The 20,334-nt window shown below is 42.6% G+C and overlaps 1 pseudogene; it reads left to right on the forward strand.

Annotated features, from left to right (window-relative positions):
• The first annotated feature begins 7,885 nt into the window (after positions 1-7,885).
• Positions 7,886-20,334, forward strand: part of LOC123997279 — a 34,472-nt pseudogene continuing 22,023 nt past the window's right edge.

The raw sequence follows: 20,334 nt of genomic DNA on the forward strand, positions 1-20,334 counted from the left end.
AGACAAATAATCCTCGAGAGCCTTACGTTCGGGAGCCGACAGAGAGTAGTCTACCTCGAGGAGGAGTGGTCCCCGGAAGGAGATCAATACTACAATCATACGACCGGTGAGGAGGAAGGGAGTTGGCTCGGGACCGACTGAAGACCGTGCGCAGATCATGATATTCCTCCGGCACTCCTGTCAAATCGCCAGGTTCCTCCTGAGAAGTAGGGACAGAAGAAACGGGAGGGATGGCAGACATTAAACACTTCACATGACAAGAAACGTTCCAGGATAGGATAGAATTACTAGACCAATTAATAGAAGGATTATGACATACTAGCCAGGGATGACCCAAAACAACAGGTGTAAACGGTGAACGGAAAATCAAAAAAGAAATAGTCTCACTGTGGTTACCAGATACTGTGAGGGTTAAAGGTAGTGTCTCAAATCTGATACTGGGAAGATGACTACCATCTAAGGCGAACATGGGCGTAGGCTTATCTAACTCTCTGAAAGGAATGTCATGTTTCCGAACCCATGCTTCGTCCATGAAACAACCCTCAGCCCCAGAGTCTATCAAGGCACTACATGTAGCACCCGAACCGGTCCAGCGTAGATGGACCGACAAAGTAGTACAGGATCTTTGATGGAGAGACTTGAGTAGTTGCGCTCACCTGTAGCCCTCCGCTTACAGATGAGCTCTGGCTTTTACTGGACATGAATTAACAAAATGTCCAGCAACTCCGCAATAGAGGCACAGGCGGTTGGTGATCCTCCGTTCCCTCTCCTTATTCGAGATGCGAATCCCTCCCAGCTGCATGGGCTCAGTCTCAAAGCCAGAGGAGGGAGATGGTTGCGATGCGGAGCAGGGAAACACCGTTGATGCGAGCTCTCTTCCACGAGCCCGGTGACGAAGATCTACCCGTCGTTCTATGCGGATGGCGAGAGCAATCAAAGAGTCCACATCTGAAGGAACCTCCCGGGAGAGAATCTCATCCTTAACCACTGCGTGGAGTCCCTCCAGAAAACGAGCGAGCAGCGCCGGCTCGTTCCACTCACTAGAGGCAGCAAGAGTGCGAAACTCAATGGAATAATCCGTTATGGACCGTTCACCTTGGCATAAGGAAGCCAGGGCCCTAGAAGCCTCCCCACCAAAAACTGAACGGTCAAAAACCCGAATCATCTCCTCTTTAAAGTTCTGGAAATTGTTAGAGCAATCAGCCCTTGCCTCCCAGATAGCTGTGCCCCATTCTCGAGCCCGGCCAGTAAGGAGTGAAATGACGTAAGCAACCCGAGCTCTCTCTAGAGTATGTGTTGGGTTGGAGAGAGAACACAATCTCACACTGCGTGAGAAAGGAGCGGCACTCAGTGGGCTGCCCGGAGTAGCAAGGTGGGTTATTAACCCTAGGTTCTGGAGGCTCGGCAGGCCAGGAAGTAACAGGTGGCACGAGACGAGACTCTGGAACTGTCCAGAGAGGTCGGAAACCTGAGCAGCCAGGTTCTCCACGGCATGGCGAGCAGCAGACAATTCCTGCTCGTGTCTGCCGAGCATGGCTCCTTGATCTCGACGGCAGTGTAACGAGCGTCTGAAGTCTCCATTCCTTGGTCGGTTCCTTCTGTCATGCAGGTGAAAGAGGACCCAAAAGCGACTTAACAGAAACAGAGTTTATTAAAGTCCAAAACAGGAATAACAGAAATCCTCTAGATCTGTAGAGGGGAAAACAACTGGAGAAGCGGCCACAGACTGCAGGTCGCTTCGGGTAGGCGCAGGCCGTAGTCAGACTGAGACACCTGCTCACACGCAGCATCTGATGAAGGCAAAAACACGACAGGACAGGGTGATACACAATCACGGCAAAAACACGACAGGACAGGGCGAAACGCAATCACAGCATGGTGAATACAAACAAGGAACCGACGGACAGGAACGGATCACAAAGGAATAAATAGGGACTCTAATCAGGGGAAAGGATCGGGAACAGGTGTGGGAAGACTAAATGATGATTAGGGAATAGGAACAGCCAAGACCAGCAGAGGGAAACGAATAGCATGGGGAGCACAGGGACAAGACATGACAATAAATGACAAACATGACACAATCCCTGGTTTTCAGACAACTTGGCAGAATTAATTAGAACAGATATCTCTTAGGCTCAAGCTAGACATACAAATGTTCAATAAAATTGATCTGGTGTGTTAGAAATGCCGGGGACGATTCTGTTCTCAGTCCGCCACTGCATTTAATTAAGCACATAGTTTTGTCATTTGAATACACAACGGAAAACAATCACTTTAGGCTTAGGAAGACAGGTTCAATATGATGCTTGGAGCCTGAACAACATCTCTCCAAACACTCTGAATATACTGCAAACAAAATACATTATTGAAGTGCCATAACTTAATAAAGCAAATATTTTGGAATATTGTCAAACATTGATACAGAAGAAGAAACATACCTTCTCACAGCACTCGACCACACCCCAAACATTTCTTCAAAAAGACTGCATGGTCCCCAAAATGGCTGCCTTCAGAGAAATCTTTAAGAGGTGCTTTTATATGCCTACATTTGACAGAATGTTCTATGAAAGAGCTCAAAACAAAACCATTCTCAAGTAATGCATGGATATCTATAGAAAACATAATAATCAATAATATCTATTTGACAGTCTTTACTTTCCAGCTCTAAAATGTAAATTTTGTCCTCCACAAGAGTTGGATTAGCTTGTCCTTCTTTGAAGAGGACAGTGACAATTGACACCTATGATCCTCCCAATGTGAAATACTTAAAATATAATAATAACCTTTATTTCAAATAATTTGACAAATGTATTAATCTCTTGTGGACAAATGCACAGAACATCAAGCATCTGACTAAATTACGTGAGATTTCCCTTCTGGGTTTCCAAGATAACTTAATGAGCAATCTCAAGACGTTTAACTTGACTTCCCTAGCTCTACTGTTGTGGGCCCCACCACCCCACGTCATGTTATATTTCCAGTATATGGTGAATTCAAAATAAGGATGTGGCTGGCAGTTCAACTCAAGTGGCCCTGGAACCTGAGCTCCATTCCACCACTGTTCCATCTGATCCTGTCTACACCAGAGTCGGATGAAAGTCTTTCTGGGTGCTGGGGCTGTGTGGTGAGGGGTGTTGCTCTCTAATTGATTTTTCTTTATCTCTGAATCACTCTTACCTACCAAGCCTTTCCCTCTGATTCACCTGCATCTAACAGAAGAGAGGGGGGAATAGATCACAATATCTGTTATTGGTGAGTGAGTTTGAGAAGCTCCTATTAGGAAATTGAATCTCCATGTTCAACTGTGTGGATATGTCAAATTATTTACTTATTGGTAATTGAATATGATTTAGTGTATTATATCATCATTATTTGTATCTAATTTGAAATGTTTTGAATCTAACCTGATGCCATGACCTCTTCAGTTTGAATGTAACAATTATACAACAATTTTGGCACTACTAGCTGATCTGCCCTCATACTACTTATACTCTTTTGGAATATTAATGGGGAAAAAACTATATCTCTCATTCTGGGATAGGTATAACATGTTTATGTGCTGTGAATATACGCTAAAGACGATTGTGAAAGAGATTATTTTCCTCTCTGACCTTTTTGTTTTTATGACAAATTATTACTGATTGTGAGGTCTACTGTCTCAGGTCACGTTCCAGCAGAGAATATACCTCTAATGGAAAATTAAAGGACAGATTGTCAAATAGGGATTTGTACATATCTCTGATCTGTTCACCACATTAACTAAAAGTACAATTGAAGATTTGCAGAGAAATAGTCATAGCTTTAACGTTGTTACCCTGTTAGAGGTTATTGCCTAATTGAGAAAGAGGGACTGTTGTAACATTTGCCACAATGGCTTAAGAGAAGAACATGTTTAAGGAGAGACAGAGGAACGAGGTATAGAACATGTTGAGATGTTGTTCTTGACTCTATTCTATCTTTATCACACATCCATTACACAACAAAGGGTGTCAAAATCACTCTGAAACAGTAAGATGCTTTTGTGAGAATAATGTGCCAGTATAGGTAGTTTGGGAAACAACCTTTTAGGTCACAAAAGTCCACCCCATAAATGACATGATAAAATCCAAAATCCAAAATCCATGGTTATAGGCATTCCATAGAATAACCATGGCATCTAAAGGCACTCAAACATTTACATAAATGAAGCTTGTTTATTGAACATTCTGACATTTGTATTATACTGATAAGTTAGCCTATAGATGGAAAATATATCATAACCCTGCTTTCCTTCAACGGAAAATAGGAAATTGGCATTCTCATTTGCGTTCAAATGTAATAACTTTTTTTCTGTCCATCTTGCTCTAGGTCTCTCGTTCTCCCACACTCTCTGTCTGTCACTTTCTCTTTCTCTCAAGGCAGCAAGGCACATTTAGGAGCCGAAGGCAATTAGCGCCCTGCAATAATAATTAGGCAAAATACTGCAAAGGAGGAAGAGCGAAGTGGAGGCCTTTATGCAGACAGCTGATAAGCACTAAATAGAAGAAGATTTCCGTGGCTTCGCATCATGCATCCACTACATAGGTTGCGTCCCAAATGTAGAGTGTACCTGAATTACAACCCAACAGCCCCCAGTCAACTCCCAGAAGGGGACAGTCCCACATGGCAGACAGGAAATAACCATCCTCTCTTTTTCCTCACAGAACATATGTAAGAACATACACAAGCATGACCTGAGGGAATCAGCTGATGGCCACCTTGCCATTGGTGACTGGTGCACTCATCTTTAGACATTAGAATCAAAGTCTTTAAGTAATTAACACATTTCCTATGACTGTGGAATTGTGAGTATCCCAGTGTTTGTTTGCTTGTTTGTTATGGACAGCTGTCTAATCTTGTTTTTTCCCTCGTGTCAGTTGTGTATGATGCATCTTCTCTCATGTCAGCTTGTAGTGTCAAACAGTATGTTCAACAGTATGTTCAGGTTAGAAAAAATATAGTCATTATCGTTTCCATTGCTATTTATACACTGTTGTCCATCAATGACAGCCCCGGAATTTCAAATGTTGTTTTGATTCCATTGAATGCAATGTACTTTCACCCTTCTTCAAAATCAGTCATTTCACATCTTCCCCTCTCACAGGTTTGTATCACCATGGCATCAGCCTGGATTACAATGTTTGCCACACTGCTGCTGGCATTTGTGAATGGAGCAAAAGATGTGTGTGCCGTCTTTGTAATAAATAACCTTCTCTAAATGGCAACACCTTGCCAGCAGTAGAAAAGACAATAGAATAGACACTTCACATCCCAATGTATTAAAAATGTTGTTTTGAAATGTAAAAAATGTAAAATATCAATGTAATTTGAGTTTCACTGAGACATGGGCATATAGGCAAGAAATATGGAGCTGTATTTCACAATAAGTCATTTATTTGGTGGCTTAAAGAGCTATTTTTCCACCTCCCTCAATTCTGCTGATGAATTAATCTGCTCTTGGCTCTCTTTCCTTTCCTGACAGAGGTTCACACATCTCCATCTGTGCGGGTACACACTTCCACCCCTGTGGTGGCCTTTGGGTCACCGGTGACTGCCTCTTGCATCATCAGAGATGACTGGCCCCTCATAAAGGGAGAAGCCATTCACATTGTCTGGCACCTCAACCAACTCTTTATTCCCAGCAGTTCTGCAGCAGCCAATGAGAGTGGTAGAAACACTGCAGCGGCCAATGAAAGTGGTCGGATCTCCACAGTTTTATATTCTGTGGCCAATCAGTGGCTGGAACTCAAGTGTTTATACCTAGCTTCACGGACACCAGTGGATATCTCACGTGCTGTGTCCACCACACCTTCCCATGCCAGATCGTAGGAGCAGTGGAGATAAACGCTGGATGTGAGAGAGATTTTTTTCTTTCTTTGTTTCTTTGTTTGTTTATCCCTGTTCAGTGGTGTGCTGTATGTATAGTCTACCATAACTCCATTATCATTCAGAGTAAGGGATATCCCTTACCCCACATAAAAAGATTACAAATGGAGACCATGGTAAAGAATGACATTTCTTTATTTTATTTTAAAAAATGTAAATGTTGGAATGAAAAAATGCAGGTCTGTCTTGCAGTGCCACACCTCCCTGAGAAATCCACTCCTCCCTGAGAAATCTAAGTATACTGAACATAAAATAAGAATAAATTCAAATGTTTTTACACGGTCAGACACAGTATCTGCGCATGTGCACGGGTTCGCCTCACGCTGCTACAGCGTGGTAGCCACAGGACCAAAACAGCTGTGAAGTTGAGCCTCTTAGTGATTGCAGAAATTGACCCACAATGCTGTTTACTTTCTGCATCTACTTCATGTCGCTGAGTCTACCTTTACATGTTTTAAACATACGCTTCACCTCAGATAAAGAATAAAAACCTGAACTGATAAAAACAGTCTGTAATATAGTTCTGAAGATTTTATCATTTGCTGTTCCAAAATCAAATGAAATGTCATTTTAAAGCTCTATTTACATCAGCAGATGTCACAAAGTGCTTATACAGAAACCCCATTCTAAAACCCCAAAACAGCATGCAATAAGTTGCAGATGCACAGTGGCTAAGAGAAACTCCCTAGAAAGGCAGGAACCCCCCAGGGGTGAGCGCTAACTAACTTTAACATTGTTGTGCTCACCCCAATAATTGTTACTTCTTTAGTTCCAGCACCTTAGCTGCCTGACTAACCTTACCAAACTGGAAACCCTCTCGTGCCAATGGGACCTACGACAGGACACCCACCTGTCCACACAGTACACTCTTTACACTGAGATCAGGTAACAAATTGGTAGAGAAGAAGTGAATATGTTGTATTTTTTAAATATACATTTACATGTCAAATGTATATTGTAATTACGATGCTATTTATTGAATGCTTTCTTGGACAATCTACCTACTTTGCCACTTAGGGCCACTGTACTATAAATGCCTGCAGATGTGTGGAGGTTATCCAAAGAGAACCTGTTTAGATGTTACTTCAAAGATACTTTCTGTGACAACCTACTAATATCACTATGCATAGGTGTGGAGGTTATCCAAAGAACTTAAAGTGGAAGATGCATAACTGTTATTTGCTGTTATTTGCTCAAGATTTACCAGAGAGCAACACGTACATGCTGCCGCCAGGGGTACATCACTAAAGTATACCACGTACTGGTTTTGTTCTCTTCTCAGAGATAGAAATATATGTCAAGGTGGTGAATGCCTTGGGTCAAGCCACCTCAACACCTTTGCTTCTGGAGCCAATGGAGTCAGGTAAGGAAGTAGTGATTTGGGCTGTGATTTACAGGATATGGTGTCCATATTAGGACAGCCTCAGTCACGCTGACTTGGTGTCACTTGTGACTCTGAAGCTGTCTTAATACAGACACTGTAAAGATATATATATTCTGAAGCTCACTGTATTCTTTAAACCTAAAAGACAGAACCTTATGTACAAGTACTTTGTGGCATTGTATTGAGATGAAGCTATTCACATCATAGGAGTTTTAATATAACTCTCATATTGTAGCCAAGGTTGACCCTCCAAAAGTTCCGAAGGTCCAAGCAGAGCCAAGAAGATATGGCTGCCTAAGGCTCAGCTGGGGTCTCTCTGAACAGCAAGCGTGGGTGACCATTGTGACCTTGGAGGTGCGACTGAAAACCGCAAACAGCAAGCAGTGGAGTGAAGAACCAGTAAGAGAATGTCCATTTCCTAAGTGTCCACATACTGCAACCGTTTGAGCAAAAATGATTTGGATTAAACAACATTAACAATAAATGATCATACCAACTGTACTAGGTAACCATAAAAATGATTACATTATTGTGTGTGTGTGTGTGTGTGTGCATGTGTGTTAGGTCCCAATGCCCCGCTTAATGCGCCAGAGAACCATGGAGGTGTGTCGTCTGCTCCACGGGACAGAGTACCACATCCAGCTACGGGTCGGGTATCACCAGAGTCCATGGAGCGAATGGAGTAACAGCAATACTGCAGTTACGCTTAAGAGGGGTATGTCCTGCATCAGTTCTGTTTAATGTAACGTCATTTATCACTCCCATGGGACAAATCTTTTCATCTATTTCTTATTCTTCCATTCATTGGGCTTGCTTTTCACTCTATGCTAATGAAATGTCCCACTTTTTTTACAGCTCTGGTAGAGCTGTATGTATTGACTATGTATTTTACTAGCTCTTTGGTAGTGAATTTCTAGCCTACACCTGTCGAGTCTGGAAGAATTCTCCTCTTCTCCTCACACAACTGAGAGGCACAGACATTTGATGAGTTTCAAAATGGCCACTTCTGCTTCTTTTCGGCTCCCACCGGACCACGCGACTCTTGGATGAAGGTATCTAGGGAGCAGAGGCAAAAGCATCTCGGTGTATACTTGTTTTGGAAGGTAAGAACAACACACAGAACACACTCAAACCTGACACGTCACAAACTTGAATATTTCCTGTGACAGTGGTACACAATTTGCCTTTCCTCCTTCATCTCCTTTCTTCCTTTTGTAGCCATCGAAGCAGTTCCATGCCAATGGCAAGATCCTGTCCTGTGTTGTCTCGCGCCAGAGACAACTCATGACAAAGGGACAGTTGTGCGTCACATTGGATAGCCACTGTTTTCTGGCTTGCCAGGGGGGCAAGGGAAGTGTTCCTCGGTGCTGGGAACGCTGCAGGGACATCCAGCCCCTACTGAGGTGGAGGGGTTTCAACACAGAGGTAAAGCTTTATTATTAGATAGATTGTGTATAAAAATATATTTGACTCAATCTTTTATCATTTGGTTCATTAGTCCACTGTAAAATCCCAATAGTATGTCAGTAGTACATTTTTCAAGATAGAGCACTTTCAGTACAGGTTGAAAAGTAAATATCCCTGTTGCTGAATTCCAAATCAACCCTTACCACTCCTGTAGATCTGAGAGGATTGCATATACTGCACCTGTATATTAGCATTATGGTAATAGCTTCATCTGATTGGTTGGGTGGAAATGTCAACATATTTCTTCCACCTATGCATTTCTCTGATCTAGGCTAGGGGTCAATTCAGAAATCAGAATTTATGTATAAACAGAAGGTGTTCTGTGTGTTATGTCAGCATCCCAAACACCCTATTCCCTATATAGTGCACTACCTTTGAGTCCTATGTGCACTTTACAGGGAATATGATGTCATTTGGGACTCAATCTGTGTCTTTAAGCTTACCTGTGACATATTGTGTGGTAAATATCTGCATCTGTCCCCAGTTCTGGCAGCAGTCTCTGACGTCAATGTCCTTCCTCATGATGAGAGATCACTACTGGTCCAGTCGACAAGCATACATTCATCCAGTGTCACAGGCTATGTGGTGGAGTGGAGGCCATTGTGGAAAATGGACCCTTCCCTCATCTTGTTTGACCACATTGACAGGAATCAATCCAGCACTCTAATATCAGGTAGGGTTTATGTCAGTTATAAGGTATTCATACATACTGTGGTTTCTTTCATTCACCTGTCATGTCTCCAGTTCTGTGTTAGAAGTTTGTTGGAGGACTATGTACTTATTTTATATGCAATTCTCCTGGCTGCACAATTAATTTATCTGCAGGGACAATGACGTTTTAATTTAATTGCATCTACGGTATCAGCATGTGAGTGTGTTCTCTAGTTTGTTGTTTGGGTTGATTTGTGCAGACTTTTTCTTTGCAGGATTTGTCCACATGCTATGAGCTTAAGGACTTGAATCCACTCTTATCTCTTTCTTCTTGTCTACAGAGAGCATCGAGCCATACAATCCCTATGGGATCTCTGTATATCCTAGGTATAAGGACGGACTTGGCCTTCCTCAAACCGTCGAGGCGTACTCTAGACAAAAGGGTGAGTCGGTAAACACTAACCCTTACACCTTGGACTTTGTACGATCTTTACAATATCAAAGGAGGTGTTGCAGGCTTCCTTTGAGTCAATGAGGTGCGAATCAGCTGCAAAACATACTGATGAAAGGTGGTACAATGCTTCCCTCTATTGGAGACATAGAGCAAATTACACCTCCGCATACTGCTTCCACCATTTGCAATAAGCTTAATCTATTCTATTTATATTATAGCTCTTTGTCAGCATGACGATACCAAAAAATCAGAACACTATTAGGTTTATGACATTATGTAATTGATATGGTAATCGACACTTTTTTTATTGCCATTTAATCCATATAAGTCCTCAATGTTCTCTGTTGTTTCTGGCAGCCCCATCTGCCTCCCCAAATCTGAGGTTGCGGGAGACGTTGCATTCTCGTATTGAGCTTACCTGGGAGGAATCTCCGCTATGCCAGAGGAATGGGATCGTGCGGAGCTACCAGGTCTTCTACTGGGATGAGCAGGGAAACACCAAATGTGGAAAGATGCTTATTGCGATGCTGTTGATGATACAGCTATAGATGACTGACAGTTCATGCAAAAGCCTTATTTTGCCAGGCTGTCATTGTAAATAAGTATTTAGGTCACACTGTATATGGATAGTCTAGACTCTCTACAGATGCTCATACGATCAACAAACTTGCTGTTGATAACCAACTGCTTTCTAAGGTTGTGGTTAGGTTTAGAATAAGGGTTAGGATAATGGTTAAAGTTAGTGTTAGAGCTAGGGTTGAGGTTAGATAGTTAGTGGAGCATCTTCAGATGGACTATCCAATTAAAGTGTTTCCAGTGTTTATTCCCAACTGACTCGCCTGGTTAAATAAATAAACATGTAACCTCAAACTGCAGTTGCTGTGTCCCAATTTTACAGTTGTGACTGCTGAGCTGGGAAAGAGGAGGGTGGTTCTAAGAGAGCTCAACCCTTCCTCCTCATACAAAGCCTTTATTATGGTTAGCACAGGTGGTGGGAGTCTGAATGGATCAGAGGTTACCCTCAAAGCTGAACCAATGGGTTGGAATTAGAATTTTGTCAATAAGACTAAAGTGCTTTTAAATACAAGTCATATGCAGTGTTATTTGAGGACTAGTCTCGCTTGCCAAACTCATGGCGCTCCACCCTATGTGAGGTCAGATACCGTATCAGGAAATTGTCTGAAACATATGTCCTAAATCTAAATGCATATATTTTCAGATGCCTTTGCTATCATCTTGATAGTTATTTCCTCTGGTGGTGAGCTGTCATTGCTCATCATTATCTCAGTTCTGGTCTGCTTCTCAACACATGAACGGTGAGAACTCAACATTGACTTCATGTCAGTAAATACTTGTGTGTTTGTGCTATTTAAAAACAATACAAGTTTCTGTTCCCAGCTGAAGGTTGAAAATGTGCTTTTGGCCCAAGATCCACATGGAGCTGATGTTCTGGTGTTTTTACAATCTTATGTCCAACAATGAAAATGCAAAAAAATATATATATTATTATATTATGTCTAAGCTTCTAAGGCAGGGATCTCCCAACTGGCGGCCCGGCCCGTGTGCCAAGTTTGAGCAAAAAAAAAGAACATTTTTTTTATTTTTTTGCATTTTCATTGTTGGACATAAGACTGTAAAAACACCAGAACATTAGCTCCATGTGATTTTAATTTGTAAATCTTTTCCCAAGTATTCCCATGCACAGGGGTGCAACTTTCACTGGGGACAGGAGGGTCATGTCCCCCCCACATTCAGAAATATCATTTTTGTCCCCCCCAATTCTATCATTGCAATATGATACAAAAAAAGTGGCCGCGGTGGACTTTAGGACCATGCGGATTCCTCTGAGCAGTTGGGAAGACAAGTTTTTTTCAGTGCAATGTGAGGTTTTTTTTGTTTGGCAATGAAACGTCACTTCCGGCGCCGACTGAGATGGCCGCCTCGCTTCGCGTTCCTAGGAAACTATGCAGTTTTTTTTTTTTTTTTACGTGTTATTTCTTACATTAGTACCCCAGGTCATCTTAGGTTTCATTACATACAGTCGAGAAGAACTACTGAATATAAGATCAGCGTCAACTCACCATCAGTACGACCAAGAATATGTTTTCCGCGACGCGGATCCTGTGTTCTGCCTTACAAACAGGACAACGGAATGGATCGCATGCAGCGACCCAAGGAAACGACTCCGAAAAAGAGGGAAACGCGGCGGTGTTCTGGTCAGACTCCGAAAAAGGGCACATTGCGCACCACTTCCCAGCATTCTTCTTGCCAATGTCCAGTCTCTCGACAACAAGGTTGACGAAATCCGAGCAAGGGTGGCATTCCAGAGGGACATCAGAGACTGCAACGTTCTCTGCTTCACGGAAACATGGCTTACTGGGAAGACGCTATCCAGGGCGGTGCAGCCAACGGGTTTCTCCACGCATCGCGCCGACAGAAACATACATCTCTCTGGTAAGAAGAGTGGCGGGGGTGTATGCCTCATGACTAACGGGACATGGTGTGATGAAGGAAACATACAGGAACTCAAATCCTTCTGTTCACCTGATTTAGAATTCCTCACAATCAAATGTAGACCGCATTATCTTCCAAGAGAATTCTCTTCGATTATAATCACAGCCCCAAGCAGACACATCGATGGCTCTGAACGAACTTTATTTAACTCTTTGCAAACTGGAAACCATTTATCCGGAGGCTGCATTCATTGTAGCTGGGGATTTTAACAAAGCTAATCTGAAAACAAGACTCCCTAAATTTTATCAGCATATCGATTGCGCAACCAGGGGTGGTAAAACCTTGGATCATTGTTACTCTAACTTCCGCAATGCATATAAGGCCCTGCCCCGCCCCCCTTTCGGGAAAGCTGACCACGACTCCATTTTGCTGATCCCTGCCTACAGGTAGAAACTAAAACAAGAGGCTCCCACGCTGAGGTCTGTCCAACGCTGGTCAGACCAAGCTGACTCTAGACTCCAAGACTGCTTCCATCACGTGGACTGGGACATGTTTCGTATTGCGTCAGATGGAAATATTGACGAATACGCTGATTCTGTGTGCGAGTTCATTAGAACGTGCGTCGAAGATGTCGTTCCCATAGCAACGATAAAAACATTCCCAAACCAGAAACTGTGGATTGATGGCAGCATTCGCGTGAAACTGAAAGCGCGAACCACTGCTTTTAATCAGGGCAAGGTGTCTGGTAACATGTCCGAATATAAACAATGCAGCTATTCCCTCCGCAAGGCTATTAAACAAGCTAAGCGTCAGTACAGAGACAAAGTGGAATCTCAATTCAATGGCTCAGACACAAGAGGCATGTGGCAGGGTCTACAGTCAATCACGGACTACAAGAAGAAACCCAGCCCAGTCACGGACCAGGATGTCTTGCTCCCAGGCAGACTAAATCACTTTTTTGCCCGCTTTGAGGACAATACAGTGCCACTGACACAGCCTGCAACGAAAACATGCGGTCTATCCTTCACTGCAGCCGAGGTGAGTAAGACATTTAAACGTGTTAACCCTCGCAAGGCTGCAGGCCCAGACGGCATCCCCAGCCGCGCCCTCAGAGCATGCGCAGACCAGCTGGCCGGTGTGTTTACGGACATATTCAATCAATCCCTATACCAGTCTGCTGTTCCCACATGCTTCAAGAGGGCCACCATTGTTCCTGTTCCCAAGAAAGCTAAGGTAACTGAGCTAAACGACTACCGCCCCATAGCACTCACTTCCGTCATCATGAAGTGCTTTGAGAGACTAGTCAAGGACCATATCACCTCCACCCTACCTGACACCCTAGACCCACTCCAATTTGCTTACCACCCAAATAGGTCCACAGACGATGCAATCTCAACCACACTGCACACTGCCCTAACCCACCTGGACAAGAGGAATACCTATGTGAGAATGCTGTTCATCGACTACAGCTCGGCATTCAACACCATAGTACCCTCCAAGCTCGTCATCAAGCTCGAGACCCTGGGTCTCGACACCGCCCTGTGCAACTGGGTACTGGATTTCCTGACGGGCCGCCCCCAGGTGGTGAGGGTAGGCAACAACATCTCCTCCCCACTGATCCTCAACACGGGGGCCCCACAAGGGTGCGTTCTGAGCCCTCTCCTGTACTCCCTGTTCACCCATGACTGCGTGGCCACGCACGCCTCCAACTCAATCATCAAGTTTGCGGACGACACAACAGTGGTAGGCTTGATTACCAACAACGATGAGACGGCCTACAGGGAGGAAGTGAGGGCCCTCGGAGTGTGGTGTCAGGAAAATAACCTCACACTCAACGTCAACAAAACTCAGGAGATGATTGTGGACTTCAGGAAACAGCAGAGGGAACACCCCCCCTATCCACATCGATGGAACAGTAGTGGAGAGGGTAGCTAGTTTTAAGTTCCTCGGCATACACATCACAGACAAACTGAATTGGTCCACTCACACTGACAGCGTCGTGAAGAAGGCGCAGCAGTGCCTCTTCAACCTCAGGAGGCTGAAGAAATTCGGCTTGTCACCAAAAGCACTCACAAACTTCTACAGATGCACAATCGAGAGCATCCTGGCGGGCTGTATCACCGCCTGGTACGGCAACTGCTCCGCCCTCAACCGTAAGGCTCTCCAGAGGGTAGTGAGGACTGCACAACGCATCACCGGGGGCAAACTACCTGCCCTCCAGGACACCTACACCACCCGATGTTACAGGAAGGCCATAAAGATCATCAAGGACATCAACCACCCGAACCACTGCCTGTTCACCCCGCTATCATCCAGAAGGCGAGGTCAGTACAGGTGCATCAAAGCTGGGACCGAGAGACTGAAAAACAGCTTCTATCTCAAGGCCATCAGACTGTTAAACAGCCACCACTAACATTGAGTGGCTGCTGCCAACACACTGTCATTGACACTGACCCAACTCCAGCCATTTTAATAATGGGAATTGATGGGAAATGATGTAAATATATCACTAGCCACTTTAAACAATGCTACCTTATATAATGTTACTTACCCTACATTATTAATCTCATATGCATATGTATATACTGTACTCTACATCATCGACTGCATCCTTATGTAATACATGTATCACTAGCCACTTTAACTATGCCACTTTGTTTACTTTGTCTACACACTCATCTCATATGTATATACTGTACTCGATACCATCTACTGTATGCTGCTCTGTAACATCACTCATTCATATATCCTTATGTACATATTCCTTATCCCCTTACACTGTGTATAAGACAGTAGTTTTGGAATTGTTAGTTAGATTACTTGTTGGTTATCACTGCATTGTCGGAACTAGAAGCACAAGCATTTCGCTACACTCGCATTAACATCTGCTAACCATGTATGTGACAAATAAAATTGGATTTGATTTGATCGGTCACTTTCCCTAGCTAATTATCTACTTTTCACACTGACACAGTAACAAACAGCTTATGCTTTAAATGCTTCACTGCCATGGTGCACAGTAGAGGTCTGTGGGAACGATCTCGTCATCCCACTCCCACCTGTACCTGCTGGCTTTCTGTCCAACTCCCACCCCCTACCAGAAGAACTGGTCCCAAACCCAGCCATGGTCTCAGCAATTTTGCGACCTATAGGCAATATCAAATGAGCAAAAATAACTTAAGTTAAAGGTTAAATTAACAGAAGTTCTCACATGGCCCTTATATTGTATTACAGGGCTATATCAGCCAATATGCTAGATGAGGTTTGAAGAGAGCAGAGTTGGTGAGACTTTCTCTTGAGCTATTTATAAAGCCTACCTTTTAGGAGTGGGAAGATTTTCAGACAAAGAAATATGGAAAATAAATATTTAGGCCTATTTCTAGGAAATGTAGTAAACTATAGCCTATTAATAGGCCTATTTAGGAGGTACATTTCCTTGGAAAGATAACTGCTCTGTGCTTATCCCCTCATGCATAGGCTATAGCCTACTCTATTTGAGACCAAACGCACACCTGATCTCGCGGGTATGGCTACTGAACTGAAAGCAGCAAGAATGACTGACCGCAACACTTGCTACGTTTTGCATAGGTCCTTTGGAAATTGCCTATCTTTTAGGAGGCCGATTTGCAGGCAAAGACAAATAAATGGGTAATGAATATTTATTGAAAATGAAAAGGCACAAAGCTCGCTCCCCATACTAGCCTAACCTATATGCACCTTGTGCTCTTTCCTTTTCAATTATGATTACTTTGTTGTTATTGTACTTGGACTCACATTGGTTGAGCGCCCTCCACACCGTTCCATTAGCAATATTTATTTACAGACACTGTGGTAGACTACAGTCTAATTGGATTTAAGTAAATTTCATATTCAAGTTAACTGCCACATGATTCTCCGGCCATGTAGGCAGCATATTCTATTTCAGTTAGACCACACATACAAGGCACACTTGAACTCTCATGCCCAACTAGAAGAGGCAGGCTACTGAAGTTGAAGCAGCGAATTCTGAGTGTGTGAGTAATGCAAAAAATATGTCCTTTTCATACAGTAGGTAGACTAATGTTTCCAAATAAGCTTTGGGTGAACAACAATATTTTCATCCCAAAGTCATCTGTCTGACCGCCTGCTCCTGTCCGCAGCATGAAAAATGCTGACCGCACCGCAGTTCCCTGTGGGATGTAGCCCTCTAGTGCAGTCAGTACACAACACTAACCTCATCATATCTAAGCAGGATCAGACAGCCAGGGAAGACCCGTCTACGGAGCTCAGGAGAATTTTGCAGCATATTAGCAATATCAGTGAATGATACAAAACATGTAAAACAAAGATGTGAGGAAGACCTGTTAGAAGTTATTGATGATGATGAATGGATACAGATATGTTTGAATGCCCAGTCATGTCCGTATCATCTCAGACATAAATTGCTGCAGGTAACGAATGTACTGTACGTCGGTGAAACTGAATTACATGCACTAAGAAATGTCATTCCTCTGCTGGAGGTGTAAAACACAAAAGGGGACATATTCAACCAGCCTTCTATATAGGTATGTGTCTGTATATTTGTGTATATGTATGCATATGTGTATGTATATGGATATCTATATACCAAAAACATATATGGGGGATTGGAAATGATGCAGACAATTACATTGATGGAAGTAACAAGGCTGGCTGCATTCTGGCAAAGAGTATGTTATTTTATCTCAGCATGTCTACAGGTTGTCCCTTTTTGTTTTAGTTTGCTTAGAAATGTTGATTCTGATGCAAACGTCTTGTGAAGGCTGGCTGAATTCTGGCAAAGAGTATGTTATTTTATCTCAGCATGTCTACAGATTGTCGTTTCTCCTTGTTTTTATTTGCTTGGAAATGTTGATTCTGCAAACTGTTATCTGAAGGAACTGTGCAACCAAGCATTTATTGCGGCGAAGAAACGAATGAATGAATGTTTCACTAAGATCATAAAGCTGAGTGGGGTGTGTTGGGTTGTGGCGCTGCAGGGCAGTGGACCCTTAGGGACAGGATGGGGCGACCCAGCTATATTGTGTGCAAGTAAAAATAGTTATTCAGTACTATTAGTCCTATGAGATGAGTTATATGGAGGATTTGCTGATTATGTGTTTGAATGTATAGTTGAGGTATGTGTTTTTTTTGTTCTTGTTTCCAAACCTTTCCCTTGGGAATGAAAAAAAATGTAAGGAGTGAACTGTGAAGGAAATTGTGTTGGGAGAGAGTGACTAGACAGGCTGCTCGGGCTTGACTGGTTGAAATTTGAAATAGAGGATAACAAAGACATTTATTGTATCTTTTCAAGAGTTGTTCATTTGTTAGGCTATTGGTTAAAGGTGCAGCACAATATTTATTATTGAATGACCTTTAATCTCGTTCAGTCTTATTCATCACGTAACCTTTCCATGTGTGAGTTCCAAATATCTCTAACGGTCGCCCCAGCTTGAGTTGTTTTGTTACACTTGGTGTCAGAATGCAGTCACTGTTACAAAATGTGATGGTTACGCACAGGACAATTATCCCATGCTGCCTGCTAATTATTTATAGGCTGTTTCAACTTGTGAATTTCAAATTATTTTCTAACAAGTTGTATTTTCTGAACAACAGTATGAATTGAGGTGTGTTCCACCTCCTTATTACTTCACATAGAAGTAGCCCATTTCACTGTTGCACGTAGTTTATGTTTGCGGCTTTACTGAGCCGGACAAACTTCTGTCTTCAGGAGAGCCCAAGGCCAAGCACTTTCCCAGTGTTTCTGCAGATCAAGCATGCAGACATTTGTGCAGTCTTGCACTAACATTTTCCCTGTGGCATATCCTCTGGCTGGCGTTCGCGTTGTTTGATGTTTTCCTTACAAATAATAACTTTGGATATGTGTGCATTCCTATCAAAGTAAGTACCTTATTTTCTGTATATCGTGTTGTTTCTACTCTAGCATACTGTATATATGTATGGAGCATAATGTATTTAGAGGTTTTTTCATTTTTTTCAAGTACTGGTGACATAATGCATTCTGATTATTGCATAGATTGTAATGGACACCTATGATGTGTGTATAATACTTTTTTGAAGGTTGCACTGATTATGATGAGCTAATGCTAAGCTATTTGCCAGTGGCGCCATGTTTGTTGACATTATACAATGCATTCTGGGTGTCATGTAAATGTAACATATACGCTGGGAGTCAGGAACCAGGTGCAGAAGGTGAGTGTAATAAAGAAATGATACCGATGACCCAACATAATAAGCGTACAGAACGTGAGAGAACAATACTACTTAATGACTGATGTCAACTGAGGGCTATATAAAAGGGAAGTAATCTCGGACAAAATTACCAGGTGTGCATAATGATGGGGAACAGGTGTGCGTATATAACAGTTGCCAGGACAGGTGGTTAGTAGGCCGACGATGTTGAGTGCAGGAGGGAGGGAGGAAGCAGGAGAGGGAGTGACAGTAAACATCATATTTATTTATTTTGCTCCTTTGCACCCCATTATTTTTTATTTCTACTTTGCACATTCTTCCACTGCAAATCTACCATTCCAGAACTTGTTCTCAACTTGCCTACCTGGTTAAATAAAGGTGAGAAGAAAAACAATCTGTCAGACCAAAAATGATATAATGAAGTGAAGGAATGGTTCAATCATCTTTCAAGTAAACTTCCCGGAAGTGAATGAAGGGAAGTGAATGATCATAGACGACACACCCCCCTTCAACATGCATATGGAAAACAGACCAAAGTCATCTTGTCTCCTCTTATTATCTTTGGTTGACTCTAAGAAAAACATAGTGGCTCACACCAACTACACATTTGCGGATTACTACAATTTTTAGAATGTGATTTATTCAATTATTTTGATAAATGGTGAGCTCACCCGTGATGTGATGAATTGTAAATAGTAATTGCTATTAGATCATTCATATTGTTGTTTCTGTCAGCTGAGAGTTAGCTAAATATGACCGCTTGTCAATCTTTGCTCAGTTATCTCTAGGACTAATGTAGCCTACATTTTCCGGTTTGGATGATTGTGTTATACTACTGCTACTTCAGTGAAAGTCTGAATGTTGCACCCAGAAATTAACTGGTTACTTTCACTCCTCCGCTAATTAGTGAACCTCCACCCATAAAAGGATTGATCTCTGACCTCAGCAGCGATACCAACCCTAATTATGCCATAAGCGAAAAAAACAGCCGAAATTGCGAACGCTCTCCAAAACCAACCATCAAACACAGGCTTTGTGACGGTTCTCCCCAATTTTGCACTGATGTATCTCCATTAAAAATGTGGCATCAGTCCAATACCACAGTGCACAGCTGAAGCATGTGCCAAGACATGGCTAACATGAGGGGACAGGTGGAGAGAACTGAGCAACTTCTGACAAAAGCAGGAAATGAAAACATTCTGCTAGTCGAGGAACTGTGTTTGAAATCTGAACAATTGAAAGTAATTGCAAATACTTATGACAATGAACGAGCACAAACTCTTCAACAAAATAGTTGTCTCCAGGAACAACTCGATTTAGCCAAAACTAAATACGAGGTAGTCCACTCCAAACTAGATAAATCTGTTGAGTTATCTAAAAATAGGAGTGTGCAATTTGATAACATGCAGGCAGTTTTGTTGAACGTTACTCAGAGTAACACGGTTCTATTCAAAATTCTGCAGACTGAAGACAATCAATTAGTGAACACAATGACTAAGTTGTATGACAAATCAGCAGTACTCATTGAAGTCACTGACCAAATGAATGATGCTAGAACTCGGGTGATGAAGATGGAAATCTTGATTTCTAAGCAAGAGGAAGAAATCTCATCACTGAATCTTTCGCTCCGTACTCAAGACCTCTATCTGCAAACCATGACAGATAAGTTTGAGACTGAATGGAACAAGTGTGACACTCACGTGTCCAAAATCAGTACTCTAAGCGCTCAAGTGGACTCTGCAATGCAGCAGAATACCACCCTTAGGTACAAACTGGAGGAAATCCAGAATGGTCACGCTCCACAGCGTGA

This window comes from Oncorhynchus gorbuscha, linkage group LG15 (assembly GCF_021184085.1).
Source record: "Oncorhynchus gorbuscha isolate QuinsamMale2020 ecotype Even-year linkage group LG15, OgorEven_v1.0, whole genome shotgun sequence".
In the NCBI taxonomy this organism is placed as follows: domain Eukaryota; kingdom Metazoa; phylum Chordata; class Actinopteri; order Salmoniformes; family Salmonidae; genus Oncorhynchus; species Oncorhynchus gorbuscha.